The sequence below is a fragment of the Loxodonta africana genome, chromosome 11, assembly GCF_030014295.1.
Source record: "Loxodonta africana isolate mLoxAfr1 chromosome 11, mLoxAfr1.hap2, whole genome shotgun sequence".
NCBI lineage: Eukaryota > Metazoa > Chordata > Mammalia > Proboscidea > Elephantidae > Loxodonta > Loxodonta africana.
The window spans coordinates 4553979-4567165 of NC_087352.1; positions in this window are offsets into that span (position 1 = coordinate 4553979).

Genomic DNA, 13187 nt, shown 5'->3' on the forward strand with positions numbered 1-13187 from the left:
GTGTTGTTCTTAGGTGTTAAAGTGTACGTACAATAATTTATTTGCTGCTGATAGTGGATTTTTTTTTTTTATAACTTTTATTAAGCTTCAAGTGAACGTTTACAAATCCAATCAGTTGTCACATATAAGTTTACATACATCTCACTCCTTACTCCCACTTGCTCTCCCCCTCTTGACTCAGCCCTTTCAGTCTCTCCTTTCTTGACAATTTTGCCGGCTTCCCTCTCTCTCTATCCTCCCATCCCCCCTCCAGACAAGAGTTGCCAACACAATCTCAAGTGTCCACCTGATTTAATTAGCTCACTCTTCATCAGCGTCTCTCTCCCACCCGCTGACCAGTCCCTTTCATGTCTGATGAGTTGTCTTCGGGGATGGTTCCTGTCCTGTGCCAACAGAAGGTCTGGGGACCATGGCCACCGGGATTCCTCTAGTCTCAGTCAGACCATTAAGTTTGGTCTTTTTATGAGAATTTGGGGTCTGTATCCCACTGATCTCCTGCTCCCTCAGGGGTTCTCTGTTGTGCTCCCTGTCAGGGCAGTCATCAATTGTGGCCGGCCACCAACTAGTTCTTCTGGTCTCAGGATGATGTAGGTCTCTGGTTCATGTGGCCCTTTCTGTCTCTTGGGCTCTTAGTTGTCGTGTGACCTTGACATTCTTCATTTTCCTTTGCTCCAGGTGGGTTGAGACCAATTGATGCATCTTAGATGGCCGCTTGTTAGCATTTAAGACCCCAGATGCCTGATAGTGGATTTTTAAAGGTACTTACCGTATACACATTTGCAGGCTGCTCCTTTTTTCCTGGCTTAGTACTTTGTTTCATGTATGTGTGTGTGTGCGTATATATATATATACACACACAGTCATGCGCTGCATAATGTCCATTTGGGCAACGTTCAACCACATGTAAGCCCATGGTCCCATAAATTAAGAAATCCCAATTGGAGAATGGGACGTATCAAACATAACCGGATGCAGCAAATGCAACAGCTTCCTGCAGGCAACACGTGTTCGTATCTATTGTCAGTCAGTCAAATATTTATCTTAGTGTATAGTGCATAGTGTAACTTTCGATGCATAAAAAAACCTGAAATACTTCCAGATACACTAAAACATCTTTAACGTAATACAGTGATAATAATAACACTGCTTTTTTTTTTTTTTTAACACTGAATTATGATTAAGGAAAAATATAATTAAATAGTAAGTATGAGGTAAGGGAAAGTATATGGATCAACAAGACTTTGCACTGTGAATAAATCCTGTTAGAAGCACTGCTTTTAATTCCTTGAGTCTTGACAGCCTACCATAACTTAAGTGATTAGTAACAGGTACAGTTTGTGAGCTGGCATTGTTTTCTGCAATCGTTTATGACTTCCTGGAATTCCCCAAAACATGTTTTGCCGTCTGTTGGCGTTGATGCAATCCTAAACACAGGGTAGGTAAGGGAGACTCTTAAGTAACACATATGATGAGAGTGCTTATATCCTTATCCCGAATGTCAGGGAAGCACACTACAGAGGACCCCTGCAGCTTACGATAGGTGCCTTGGCGGTGTGGTGGTTTAAGTACTTGGCTGCTAACTGAAAGGATGGCGGCTCGAATCTACCAGTCGCTCTGTGGGAGAAAGATGTGGCATCTGCTTCCGTAAAGATTTACAGCCTTGGAAACCCCATGGGCAGTTCTACTCTGTCCTATAGGGTCGCTATGAGTCGGAATTGATTTGACAGCAGTAGGTAGTGGGTACAGCTTATAAGAACAAAGCACAGTGAAATTTAATCTTGGAAACTTGCCTTCAAGATGACTACTCAGATAATAAGATTTCTTGTTTAGCTCACAGGGTTGTAGCTATTCTCTATCTCCGGTTTTTGTTGTTGTTGTTAGTACAGAGAAAAGCAATTTATAGCAAAGCGCATAAGCAGGATATTTTTGGGTGCAAAACACCGTTTTCTCTCTGTTGAAGACTCCTTGTCCATTTTTCTCTTTTAATTGAGGCTGGAGAATAGACAAATAACTTTATTTTACGTTTCTCCTCTCAGTCACTTTCTGACCCTATGTGTGTGTGTTTGGGGGAGACGGTGGCTGTAAGGGAAGTAAACCCTCATCTTCAATAAAAAGTCAATAGATAACCCCTCCTTTGTTTATGTGTGAAACCGAGTGCAGCGTGAGGGCAAGCGGTAGGAGAAGGATTTGGGCAATTAATTACGCAAATAACTTTTTGTTTTGAGTTTAACATTTAGGAGGAAAAATTCAAATAATTTTTTTTACAATACAAATTAAGGAAAAAAATAACAAAAAGGTTCTTATTAAAAAGTTTATACACAAATTGTTTTGCGACATTGGTTGCAATCCCCACAATGTGTCAGCACTCTCCCCCTTCTCCACCCCAGGTTCCCTGTGTCCATTCATCCAGTTTTCCTGTCCCTTCCTCCCTTCTTGGCTTTGCTTTTGGGCAGGCATTGCGCATTTGGTCTAGCATACTTGACTGAACTAAGAAGCACGTTCCTCACGTGGTATTGTTTGTTTTATAGGCCTGTCTAGTCTTTGGCTGAAAGGTGGACCTTGAGAGTGGCTTCGCTTCTGAGTTAGCAGGGTGTCTGGGGGCCATAGTCTTGGGGGTTCCTCCAGTCTCTGTTAGACCAGTAAGCTTCATCTTTTTTTTGTGGATTTGAATTTTTTTCTACATTTTTCTACTGCTGTGTCCGAGACCCTCTATTGTGATCCCTTTCAGACCAATTGGTAATGGTAGCGGGGAACCATCTTGTTCTTCTGGGCTCAGGTTGGTGGACGCTGTGGTTCATGTGCTCCATTAGTCCTTTGGATGAATATTTTCCTTGTGTTTTTGGTTTTCTTCATTCTCCTTTGCTTCAGACGGGATGGGACCAATAGATGTATCTTAGATGGCCACTCGCAAGCTTTAAGACCCCAGACACTACTCACCAAAGTAGGATGTAGAACATTTTCTTTATGAATTGTGTTAGGCCAATTGACCTAGATGTCCCCTGAGACCATGGTCCCCACCCCTCAGCCCCAGTAACTTGGTCCCTCAAGGTATTTGGATGTGTCTAGGAAGCTTCTGTGCCTTTGCCTTTGTCGAATTGTGCTGACTTCCCCCATATTGTGTGTTGTCCTTCCCTTCGCCAAAGTTGACTTTTTTTTTAATAATTTTTATTGTGCTTTAAGTGAAAGTTTACAAATCAAGTCAGTCTCTCACACAAAAACTTATATACACCTTGCTACATACTCCCATTTGCTCTCCCCCTAATGAGACAACCCCCTCCCTCCTTCTACTCTCTCTTTTGGTGCCCATTTGGTCAGCTTCTAACCCCCTCTACCTTCTCATCTCTCCTCCAGGCAGGAGATGCCAACATAGTCTCAAGTGTCCACCTGATCCAAGAAGCTCACTCCTCACCAGCATCCCTCTCCATCTCATTGTCCAGTCCAATTCCTGTCTGAAGAGATGGCTTTGGGAATGGTTCCTGCCCTGGGCCAACAGAAGGTCTGGCGGCCATGACCACCAGGGTCCTTCTAGTCTCAGTCAGACCATTAAATCTGATCTTTTTATGGGAATTTGGGGTCTGCATCCCACTGCTCTCCTGCTCCCTCAGGGGTTCTCTGTTGCGTTCCCTGTCAGGACGCAGTCATTGGTTGTAGCCGGGCACCATCTAGTTCTTCTGGTCTCAGGATGATGTAGTCTCTGGTTTATGTGGCCCTTTCTGTTTCTTGGGCTCATAATTACCTTGTGTCCTTGGTGTTCTTCATTCTCCTTTGATCCAGGTAGGTTGAGACCAATTGATACATCTTAGATGGCTGCTTGCTAGCGTTTAAGACTCCAGGCGCCACTCTTCAAAGTGGGATGCAGAGTGTTTTCTTAATAGATTTTATTATGCCAACTGACTTAGATGTCCCCTGAAACCATGGTCCCCAAACCCCCGCCCCTGCTACGCTGGCCTTCGAACCATTCAGTTTATTCAGGAAACTTCTTTGCTTTTGGTTTAGTCCAGTTGTGCTGACCTCGCCTGTATTGTGTGTTGTCTTTTCCATCACCTAAAGTAGTTCTTATCTACTATCTAATTAGTGAATACCCCTCTCCCTCTCATAACCATAAAGGAATATTTTCTTCTCAGTTTAAACTACTTCTCAAGTTCTTATAATAGTGGTCTTATACAATATTTGTCCTTTTGCACCTGACTAGTTTCACTCAGCATAATGCCTTCCAGGTTTCTCCATGTTATGAAATGTTTCACAGATTCCTCACTGTTCTTTATCGATGTGTAGTATTCCATTGTGTGAATATACCATAATTTATTTATCCATTCATCCGTTGATGGGCTTCCATCTTTTTGCTATTGTAAACAGAGCTGCAATGAACATGGGTGTGCATATATCTGTTCGTGTAAAGGCTCTTATTTCTCTATTATATATTCCAAGGAGTGGGATTGCTAGATCATATGGTAGTTCTATTTCTAGCTTTTTAAGGAAGTGCCAAATTGATTTCCAAAGTGGTTGTACCATTTTACATTCCCACCAGCAGTGTATAAGTGTTCCAGTCTCCCCACAGCCTCTCTAACATTTATGATTTTGTGTTTTTTGGATTAATGCCAGCCTTGTTGGAGTGAGATGGAATCTTATTGTAGTTTTGATTTGCCCAAAGTTGACTCTTGTCTACTATCTAGATAGTGATTTTCCTTCCCCTCCCTCGTAACCATCAATGATTTTTTTTTCTCTGTGTAAACTATTTCTTGAGGTTTTATAATGGTGGTCTCAAACAGTATTTGTCTTTTTGTGATTGACTTATTTCACTCTGCATAATGCCCTCCATATTCATCCGTGTTGTGAGATGTTTCACGGATTCATCATTGTTTTTTATTGTTGGGTAGGATTCCATTGTGTGTGTACACCATAGTTTTTTTTTTTCATTCATCAGATGATAGGCACTTAGGTTGTTTCCATCCTTTTGCTATTGTGAACAATGTTACAATGAACATGGGTGTGCATGTCTATTTGAGTGATGGCTCTTCTTTCTCTAGGATATGTTCCTAGGAGTGGGATTGCTGGATCATGTGGTATTTCTATTTCTAGCTTTTTAAGGAAGTACCATATCATTTTCCAAAATGGTTTTACCATTTTGCATTCCTACCAGCAGTGCATAAGAGCTTCAATCTCCCTTCAGCCTCTCCAACATTTGTTATTTTCTGTTTTTTTTGATGCCTGCCAGTAATGTCAGGGTGAGATGGTATCTCATTGTAGTTTTGATTTGCATTTCTCTAACGGCTAGTGATTGTGACCATTTCCTCATGTATCTGTTAGCCACTTGAATGCTTTCTTTGGTGAAGTGTCTGTTCATATCCTTTGCCCATTTTTTAATTAGTTTTTTTGTTGAGGTAATAACAATGTCTTCATGTGAGTTGCAAAATAGTGCCCATTTGTTATTACAAACCATTGTATATACCTCAAGTTTTTAATGTAACAGGCTTTACAGGGGTTGGTTCGTCATTATGGATTGTACGTAAGTCGGATGTTTGTAACCTGGGGACTGTCTGTATATAACATGGTGTTTGCACAACATCTAAATCACATAACATCCTATTTGGCAGAACCTAGGACATGGAAACCCTAGTGGCATAGTGGTTAAGTGCTACGGCTGCTAACCAAAGGGTCAGCAGTTCGAATCTGCCAGGCACTCCTTGGAAACTCCATGGGGCAGTTCTACTCTGTCCTATACGGTCACTATGAGTCGGAATCGACTTGACGGCACAGGGTTTGGTTTTGGTTTGGTTATCATGGACGTTAAGTGATACATGACTGTATATATATATATTTATATGAGTTTCCAGTTTTGTTGAGGGATAGTGGTGTATAAGAAACAGTGCATGTTCACAATGTGCAAGCTGATGAGTTATGATATCTGCACACATCTGTGAAGCCATCACCACAATCAGGAAAATGAGCATGCTCTTCACCCCAAAAGTTTCCTAATGAGTCTGTGTCATCTCTCACCTTCTCTTCTCCACCGCACTCAACCGCTAGGCTGCTTTCTACCACCACAGATTAGTTTGTGTTCTCTAGAATTTTTTATAAATGGAGGCTATGAGTTTTAAAAACTTTTTTTGTGGTGGAAATTTTTAGACATAGCCAATAGGTAAGAGAATAGTTTGAACTTCATGTACCTATTATCTTGCTCTTATCTTTTTTCATCAATTCTTCTTCCTCCCTCTGTTTTTTTGCACTGTAGGATTTTAATATAGATTTCAGACCTCATGTTATTTCACCCGTAAATACTTCAGTATGTATCTTTAATGGATAAATTTTAAAAACATAAACAAAGTCATTATCACACCTAGAACATTTTTAAAAAAGTCTTAATATTATTGAGTGCCTGCTCGAGTGTCTCGGGGAGGTCTTTTTACAGTTAGTTTCTGGAATCAGGATCCAGACAAGGTCCACATGTTTTATTATCTGTTTTTAAAGACTTATAAACAAGCTTTTGAAAATACTGTATGTTAATGTGTTAATGGAAACCCTGGTGGTGTAATAGTTAAGAGCTACATCTGCTAATCAAAAGATTGGCAGTTTGAATCCACCAGGCGCAGCTTGGAAACTCCATGGGGCAGTTCTACTCTGTCCTATAGGATCACTATGAGTCAGAATCGACTCGATGGCAACGGGTTTGGTTTTGGTTTGCTACGTGTTAATTGGTCTATTTTTCAGCAGCCGAAGTGGTGGGCGGGAGACCTGGGGAAAGGTCTGTTCCCCATACTCACCGATATGTAGGATACGTGGTGGTTACACATCCAGCTTCCAGGATGACAGAGACATGGTTCAAATCCTGACTCTGCCAGCCACACAAAGTTGAGGTGGGGTGAGATTAGATGTTAGGTGCTAAGAGCTTGCTAAAATGGTAACCGTTGTTATTAGAATTGCTTAGAATTCTTTGGATTGAAGCAAAAACCCCAGTTTGAACAGGTTTAAGAAAAAAAAAATGGTTTGTGTGAATAAAAGTCTAGGGGAAAATGGGCTTTAGGCATGGCTGGATTTAGGCATGGCTGGATTTAGGCACCCTTTCTCTGAGGTCAGCTTTTTCCTAGGCTGGCTTTATTCTCAAACAGGTTCCCCCTCCTGGTGGCATATGTCCTGCAGAAGGTTCTCATTGATCTGAATTAGGTCACTTGTCCATCCCTGAACCAATCACTGAGGCCCAAGGGGGTATGGTGCTCTCTTTGGCTAGTCCTGAACCCTGCGTCTACTCCTGGAGCCAGAGTTGGAGTTGGCCTCCAAACCACAAGGGGGCGGAATGGGTGAAGGGTGCTGGGGGAGCATTACAGATGGGAGGATTGATAATGATTAAGCCAGTGCTGCCAGGGTTCAAATCTCAGCTGTGCCATTTACTGCCTGTGTGACCTGGGGTGAATGTCTTCACTTCTCTGTGCCTTAGTTTCCCCCTCCGTAAAGTGGAGATTATAATATACCTTACCTCATTAGATTTTTTTAATTTATTCAACAAGTATCTGCCGAGCACCTACTCTGTTCTAGGCCTTGGGGATACAAAACAGACACAAACCCCTGCTGACATTTTAGTGGGGAAGGGAAAACGATGAACAAGATATGTAGGTAAATTAGAAGGCATTTTAGAAGGTGACAAGTGCTAAGGAGAAAAATAAGCAGGGAAGAGGAGTAAGAAGTGCTGGGGTATTTTTTTTTTTTTTTTGCAATTTTAAATTGGGTGGTCAAGGAAGGTCTCATTGAGAAGGTGATATTTGTTACCTGATTGGGGTCCGTGCCCTGGAGCTGTCGAGCCAGTGAAACGTGCTCCAAGTCAGAAAGAGAAAGTTTTTAGGAGGTGACACCAGCGGAGGGGCCCCCACAGCAATGCAGGCTGTCCTTTATGGAGTCCCCCAAAAGCAATTTTTACATCAGAGCTTATATATCAATCATTTTGGCAAGGATTACTCAATGTTTTTAAGCACATAGCCCACAGATGGTCATATACATCACAGAACAACTACAAGAAACTCTTAAACTAAAGATACGCACTTTGGACATCTGAACTCTAATCTGTATGCTTGTAACAGTCTGAAAAAGAACTTACATAAGAATCTCTCAGCTAGTAGAAGTGGCCTGCCAAGTCCACTCTGCCTGAGATAAGGAGCAAGAAAGAAAGTTGCAGACCAAAAGCTCCAGGCAACCTTCCTAGCTGCTGCCTTGCAGGCTGAAGGCCATTCCCCAAGAGGACAAAGAAAAGGATGGAGACCAAGGCCGCAGGAGCCAAGAAGGCACCACACTCCTGTGGACAGAGACCAGTGCAGCTGGTGCAATAAAAAATGCTTACAGATTACTTAGAACATCATTATGGTGTTAGTTATGTCAAGCTCCAATCACCCATTTTGAATAGGAGAAAACATGTTGCAAGGTATTAGGGTCACATGTTTGAACATGTGAAATGAAGTGAGTGTTTGAACCATGCAGATGTCTGGGGGAGAAGCAGTCCAGGCAGAGGAAGCAGCAAGTGCAAAGGGCCCCCATGGTGGGAGGGTGCCAGGTGCACTTGAAAACTAGCAAGGAGACTGAGGTGGGTATGGTAATTCATATAAAGCACGAGGACAGTGGCTAACACCTTGTAAGCCCCATGTAAATGCTATTATTTTTATGGAGCTGCTGACATCATTGTTATTTTTAATTTTCTCTCTTCTCTCCCCATCTCAGGAGCCTCAGCAAGATGATGAGAAGGGCTGAAATGTTGCCAAGTCAGGTCCTTTTCTGATGGTGGCTGGGGCTGGGGTGGGGCCAGGGAGGGGTGAAGAAAAAAATACAGAGTCTGCCTCCCTGTGTTCTGGTCTGCCTGCCTCTGACTGATGGAAACTGCACCGTGCTTCAGTGGAAAAATGGGGGATGGATATAGGGTAGGCAACTAACAGATACTACCTGGCATAATCTGGTGGTGGGGAGCGTTACTGGAGAGAAAAATCAGACATGCTGCCCGCCCTTGTGAAGCTCAGATCTGCCCATTTACGAGAGTCTGGATACTATTTCTATGTCTAGTAAGGGAGGATCAGAAGTAATTACCTGGTTGCAGATAGTGTGGCAGAGTAGAAGGCAGTATGGCCCAGTGGTCAAGAGCATAGACCCAAATCCCTGCCTGGATTCAAATCCTAGCTTTGACACTTCCTAGCTGTCTTAGTTATCTAGTGCTTTTATAACAGAAATACCACAAGTGGATGGCTTTAATGAACAGAAATTTATTCACTCACAGTTTAGGAAGCTAGAAGTCTGAATTCAGGGTACCAGCTCCAGGAGAAGTCTTCCTCTCTCTGTCAGCTCTGGAGGAAGGTCCTTGTAATCAGTCTTCCCCGGGGTCTAAGTTTCTCAGTGCAGGGACGCACTCTGCTTCTGGCCTTTCTTTCTTGGTGGTAGGAGGTCCCTCCCTCTCTGCTCACTTCTCTCTCCTTTTATCTTCGGTAAGTTAAAAGGTGATGCAGGCTACACTCCAGGGAAACTCTTTTTACATCAGATCAGGGCTGTGACCTGAGTAAGGGTGTTGGATTTCACCCTAATCCTCTTTAACATAACCTAATCTTGCCTCATTAACCACAACGCATAGGACAATTACATCAGATCAGATCACAAGATGGAGGACAACCACACTAGGCATCATGGCTTAACCAAGTTGACACATATTTTGGGGGGCAAACAATTGAATCCATGACACTAGCTTTGGCATTTCACTTCTCTTTGCCTCAGTTGTTTCATCTGTAAAATGAGGAAAATAGTAGTACTTAACCCATAGGGTTTTGGGGAGGAGTAAACGTTAAGTATTGAGTTGCAGTATTGAATGACTTTACAGGTAAAATGTTAAATGACGCAAGAAGCATCAAAAGAAGATGGAAGGAACACACAAGAGTCACTGTATCAAAACCTGTGGCCATTGAATCAATTCCGACTAATAGCACCCTATAGGGCTGAGTAAAACTACCCCAGAAGGTTTCCAAGGAGGGACTGGTAGATTCAAACTGCTGACATTTTGGTTAGCAGCCGAGCTTTTAACCACTGCGCCACCAGGGCTCCGTAGCAACCGCAGGACAGGCAAAAAATATCAAACCTCAGCTTGTTTACAGCTTACCCAGGAAATGTCAATCAGCTTGGCAAAAATAACACACCCTCTGGGGTAGGAAACTAGGGCAAAAGTATCTCCTTGTGGCTTGGGGGAAAAAGCTCTCAAGCTGTTTTTCCAAAGAACCAAGGCAAAATACCACATAAAGGCTTCATTTCACCACAGGTGGAAACTGGGAAGGGTGGGCTTGGGGGAGGCTCTGAAGTGTTAGTGGGACACGTGAGTGTGAAGGGCCTGGCGGAAGCCCAGGAGGGATCATTCAGGAGGCTGCTGAGCTTTCGGGGCTGGGGCCAGAGACTTGGTGGGAGGCTGACATAGTGACAGAGAGATGAGGAGTGAGAGGAGAAGCAGACCCTGGCCTCTGTGTCACTGGGTCCCACGTGTTCATCTCTCTGGCTTAAATCCTCAAAGCCAGGTGCTATGAGTGTCATGGAGAAGCAGTGTGGCGTGTTGGGCTCCATCTGCCTCAGACTTGGGGAGTGATCCCAACAAGTCGCTTGACCTCTCTGTGCCTCCAGCTGTTTCCTGATCTGGAACGCAGAGATGCTGGTAGTACCTTCGTCATCAGATTGTGGTGGGGATGGAATAAGTTAATCCTTGTGAACACTTAGGACAGTGCCTGGTAGAGGGGACACACTATGTAAGTACTAGGTGATATCATCATCATTATTTTCTCAACATTATAGAAGAGAATCATGAGTTCAGAGAGTTAAAGTCACTTGACCCAGGTCATACAGCTGGTGTGGACTAAGATTCCAGCCCAGGCAGACTCCAAGTTTTCCCCACCACACAAATACGATGAGAAATAATAAGGTAATATACGAAGTTTTTGTGGTAGGCAGAACTCTAAGATGACTCCTGATGATCCAACTCTTGTATAATCCCCTTCCTTTCAGTGTGGGTGAGATCTGTGAAATGACGGGTGTCCTTTCTGTAATTATGTTACATGTTATGGCAGCAGGGATTTCGCAGATGTAATTAAGGCCCCTAATCAATTGGCTTTGAGTTTATCAAAAGGGAGCTTATCCTGGGTGGGCCTGACCTAATTGGATGAGCCCCTAAAGGAGACATGAAGCAGCAGAAGAGTTTTCTGCTGGGTTTGACGACGGAAGCTGCCATGTGTGGGACGGCCATGTGGCTAGAACCTGAGGATGGCCTCTAGGAGCTAAGACTGAGTCCTGGCCAACAGCCAGCAACAAAACGGGGATCTCAGTCCCACAACTGCAAGGAACTGAATTCTGCCAACAATTTGGATGAACTTGAAAACCTCAAATGAGATTGCAGCCCTGGCTGACATCTTGATTTCATCTTGGAGAGATCTTGAGCAGAAACAAGCTAACCCATGTCTGGGTTCCTGACCCAAAGAAACTGAGATAATAAATTAGTGTGGTTTTAAGCTGCCAAGTTTATGATAATTTGTTACATAGCAATTTTGACTAAAGGTATTTGGCTATGATATTATATCTTATTAATCATCACCGTAAAAATAATAAGAACAGCTAATATTTTGAAAGGCTTACGACATGCCATTACAAAATTTTACATGGGTTAGTTCAGAGGTTCCCAAGCTTTTTGGTCTTATTTTTTTATACTTTTGAAAATTATTGAGAAGCACAAAGTACTTTTGTTTATGTGGGCTCTACCAATTGATATTTCCTGTATTAGAAACTGACAACTTAAAAAAATTTCTATTTGTTAATTGATTTAAACAATTTGCTTTCTCAGAAAAGATCCTTCCCAGAAGGCCTAGCAGATTTGCCCTTACATCTGATTGGCCATACCTGGGTCACACGCTTATCTCCAGGCCAATCAGTCTTTAGCAAAAGAGGATGGAATTGCCAGGTTTAGAGCAGTGGTTCTCAAACTGCTTGGTTTCCAGACCCTTTACACTTCTAAAAATTATTGTTGGCCCCAATATTTATGCATGTGGATTATATCTACTGCTATTCACATTTTAGGAATTAAAACATAAAATTAATTTAAAAAGCATTCATTTAAAAAGAACAATATTAAGATTGAAGCTGCTGCCAAGGCTTTCCCCACTCTACCGCAGTTTACCCCCTTTCTTGAAGCCTGCCAAGCCGCAGTTTCAAACCTAGACCTTGGGCTCTAACTGCGGTTTGAATTTGGCACCAGAATCCGTGCATGAGTGAATGAGGATCTTGGTGCCAGCACTGGACCTGAACAGCCATGGCCCCGAACTTGACCCCAGACTTGAACATTGCCCAGAGAAGATGTTCTCCAGCACACAGCTGCATCCGAGACTATTTGCAGAGTGAAATGTCCCTTATTTTACAACATGACTCAGCACTTGAATCTCCAAATATGGACATGGGAGGGATGGGATTTTGCGGGCCAATCCCTGCCCCTTGGCGACTGGAGGGCATAAAAGCTCCAAGCTCCCCTGGGGCGGGAAGCATGTGGTCTTTCAGCTGCTAAGACTGACGTTGCTCCTCTTTTGTACAAACAATAAATTTCCACTTTCTGTTTCCCTTGCAGCTGGTGGTGTGGCATCCGTCTCATTTTGATCAGCTAATTTAATAGGACAGGACAAGCACCCGTGTTTGGTGGCAAGACGTTAACGTAAATAATATATTTTTATAAAAATAAACATTTTCCAAAACAAAAAATAATGTAGTGAAAAAAAGTGGCACTGTTTTACAGTTTTGCAAATCTCTTCAATGGAAGGCAGCTAGGTTCTCTTATCTGCGTCTGTGCTCACTGTGTTGTGCTGTTACTTGCCACACAGGCTCTGGAAAATCACATGGTATACTCACGAGAGAATGAAAAGGACAAGGTAAATAATCTTAGCATTATTATGAAAGTAGTTTTGATCTTGTGAATCTCCCTTGGTGTCCCCACACTGCACTCAGAGAATTGCTGAGTTAGATCAACCTTGGTTCACCCCCTGGGCAAGCCTGACTAGTTCTGGAAACTAAGAAAGTGTGGGAGAAATAACAAGTATCTGTCCTCAGCTGACCTGTTTTTTTGATCTCCATGGTGTTTTAAATCTTTTTGAATTAGTTGCCAAAATTTGAAAATCAGGAGTTTTCACACAAAATACCAAAATCTCTTAAAAAAA